We start from the raw sequence: 3,650 nt of genomic DNA, 5'->3' as shown, positions 1-3,650 counted from the left end.
TAATGGATGGATAGATGGACGGATGGCTGGATGGAGGGACAGTTTGAATTATGGAATGGTGGAACAATAGATCAATCGATGGAGGGACGAACAGATTATTGGATGGATGGATGGATGAATGGACGGATGATGGATGTAATGCGCAATGGTTGGATAAACAAATGATGGATTGTTGGGAATGAATTGATGGATGGAAAGATAGATCAATTGATGGAATGATGAATGGATGTACGGACAGATTAAATGATAGATGGATGAATCGACAGATCAATGGAAGGAGGAATGGACGGATTTAGCAAAGGATGGTTGGATGAAAGGATGTTAGATTGAGGGATAGAATTCTGGATGGATTGAATGAATGATGGATGAATAATTGGACAGATGGATTCTGATAGCTTTTTGAACTATATTGGAGATAAGGTAATATTTCAGCTACATGCTAATTGGTTTAGCTAATTTAGGTTTTTTTCAGTTTTTTAGGCTATTTTGAAGTTTGGCTATTTTTTTAGCTACATGCTAGCTGTTTTGACCAACCTAAGTTTTTTTTGTTTGTTTTTTTAGGCTAATTTGTCGTTTAGCTAATATTTCAGCTACATGCTAGCTGTTTTGGCTAACCTTTTTTTTCAGTTTTTTAAGCTAATTTGGCATTTAGCTAATATTTTAGCTGGCTATCAGCTTTAGCATTTTCTGTTATTAGCTTCAGTGATTTCAGCTATCAACTTTAGTGTTTTTATCTATCAATTTCAGCATCTTCATCTATCAGCACTAGCATCTTCAGCAGCCAAATTCAGCTTACAGCATTCACACTAGCATTATTGCAGGTAATGCTATAAATCTAGTTCATAATTATGTTAAAAAGTTACGGTTTTAAAGTTTTAAAAATCTTGTTTTAGAGTGTTTAATAAATATTTATCCTGTTCAACCCACGATCTAAGGTGTGTTTTGGATTGAGTTTGACACCCCTGTATTATGACGTCCTTTAGGCTTTCAGAAACTCATCCGGACTTGTCCTTCTTATCCTTTCCTTGAATTTATGAAGGTTGCCGCAAGATGTAAATGACAAAAATATTAGCAGAATATAGGTAATTCTTTATATAAAAATAAATTCAGAAGGAAACGTTTTTAAAAGGAGGTTTTAGAAGGTCAGAGGATGTTCTTCAAAGAGAAAAAGAACTAATAGTGCTTCTAGAAAAAAGCGTAGCACTTAGGGATGTGAGGGTGTGAAGACGAAAACTAAAGACTACTATGTGAAAAGAAGGAGCCAGTTCAGGCTTTGATTAAATTATGCAGTGTTTGGTGCAGATTCATCTTTTACTTCTGCATTTCTGGAGATCCTTATCAAACACACATTGATACATGTGGAGGACGCCCCCAAAAAAACCTGGCAGGTTGAGCTTTACTCGCTTTAGCTTCTTAACCTTAACCTTCACTCGGTGTCTTAATCTTTTACGGCTTTGCGGGCGTCAATCAGTCCGAAAGGTTCATGTAGATATGAGAACCGAGGGACTGTAAAGGTCACGTCTACCCACGCAGAATGCTGAGGACTCTCCAAAAGGCTTCTTTAAAAATGTGGGAGAGCTCCTCCTCAAATCTAATATTTGCCATTTCAAAACTCTCCTTTATGAGATTTTACCGAATCAAATTGTCCTTTAAAGTGTTTCTTCTTCCTCCTGGAAGAGTGTCGCCCAAAAACCGGACACAGGCTTGTGTTGATCCGTCTGATGTTTGACACGCAAGCTGTTCCTCAATCCCGTCCTGTGGAAATCCGGACATCTGGCTCATCCTCATCCTCCTCCTCCTCCTCCGCCGCCGTCTAATAAACCAGACTGCCCCTAATCCGTGGAAGGAGTGTGGAGATTACCGGTATTCCTCTAGAAATCTCGCAGCTCCGACAAGAACGCAAAACAATTTATCTTAAAAAGAGACCCTTTGTTTGATTACATCTTTAATTTAATCCGGGATTATGCTGCTGGATTATTGCTTTAAACTAAGGTCTACATGTGGGATTTATGTACACTTTCTGACACCAAGAGTATCTTAATATTTAAAAAGAAAAGATTTTGTAGCCTTTGATAAATTAGACCATTTTGTAAAAAGAAATTAAATAAAAGAGCTAAAATGTTTACTGTAGCTACACTGTAAAAAGTGAACTGCTGGAAAATGTTGTAGTTTGCCACATTTAAATATTGTTTGTTTTCGTCAAAATACAATTTCACGTTGATTAAAACATTTTATTTGATAAAAACTAATATTTTTAAAAGTACCATTATACCAAACTTTTGTTATTTGATCCAACGTTTCACTTTTTACAGTGTACAATAATTGTTTCAGTTCAAATATTTCAGATTTCAATATTATTATTATAATTTTAACCTAAATACTAGAATATACTGTAATAAAGTGGTTATTATAATATTGCCACACAAAATGTACATAATACTAACGTAGGTTATAATGTTACTAATATATACATAAGTTAGTGTTGTATTTTGTATTTGAATTAGTAATATTTCAAACTTTGTGGATGTATTTTGGTTTTGAAATACTTTTAACATCCTAGATATGTTTATTTTTCCATTATATATATATTATTTATTTATTTATTTTTTTTTGGGTGTGGGGGAGGTCAAAACTTTTAATTATATACAAGAATTGAAGTGAGTGACCCCTCCCCCATTGATGTGATTTATTACTTTTTTCTTTATATTCAAGTTATAAACTGACCATATATATATATATATATATATATACATATATATATATACCTGTGAAAATGCTAGTGTGAATGCTGTAAGCTGAATTTAGCTGCTGAAGATGCTGAAAACTGTTGAAGCTGATAGCCAACTAAAATATAAGTTAAATGCTAAATTCGCCTGACAAACTGAAAAAGCCTAAGTTAGCCAAAACAGTTAGCATGCACCTAAATTAGAGGCTATTCTCCAAAATAGCCTTAAAAAAGCCTAAATTAGCCAAAATAGCTAGCATGCAGCTGAAATAGTAGCTAAACTCCAAAATAGCCTAAAAAACAAAACAAAACAAAACAAAAAATCCTAAATGTGCCAAAATGCTAGCAAGTAGCTAAAATATTAGCTAAACTTCAAATTAGCCTAAAAAACTGAAAAAATATGAAATTAGCCAAAATAGCTAGCATGCAGCTGAAATATTAGCCGAACTCCAAAATAGCCTAAAAAACCTTAATAAATGCTAAAATACTTTAGTTCAAAAAGCTAGTAGAATGTCATTAAATTTTAAGTTTACAACACTCAGATTCCATATAATATAAAGTCACAACTAATCGACTATTAAATAAGTCGTCAACTATTTTAATAGTTGATGAGTCGACGATTAGTCGACTAATCGCTGCAGCCCTACTGGCTCCTGTCATCATCTGGCTCCATCATGGCGAAAAAATGGCGACAGAATTGACTTCATTTTATCCAGAAGTAAGCCGTTTTCTATGGATGACATCACCTTTACTTGGTCCAGTTCTCTTGTACAGTCAAGACATTTAGATTATATATAAATATCTAAATCAGAAAGTAACTTTTTGCTTGTAGTCACAATGGAAACACATTTTGGGAAAAAATGTGTCCTTCACAAATCTATCACACTTGTATTGAAATATTTTAATTGCCAATTTGAAACAGAAG

At 33.9% G+C, this 3,650-nt stretch overlaps 1 protein-coding gene across 1 annotated transcript in view; it reads right to left on the bottom strand.

The window, feature by feature from the left end:
* The window catches only part of LOC112159956 (heparan-sulfate 6-O-sulfotransferase 3-B), a 33,087-nt gene that overhangs the window by 11,861 nt on the left and 17,576 nt on the right, over positions 1 to 3,650 (bottom strand). The gene's annotated exons all lie outside the window — the stretch shown is intronic.

This window comes from Oryzias melastigma, linkage group LG2, assembly GCF_002922805.2.
Source record: "Oryzias melastigma strain HK-1 linkage group LG2, ASM292280v2, whole genome shotgun sequence".
Taxonomy (NCBI): Eukaryota; Metazoa; Chordata; class Actinopteri; order Beloniformes; family Adrianichthyidae; genus Oryzias; species Oryzias melastigma.
The sequence above is the reverse complement of the archived record's forward strand: the minus strand, read 5'-3'. Positions and strand labels throughout refer to the sequence as shown.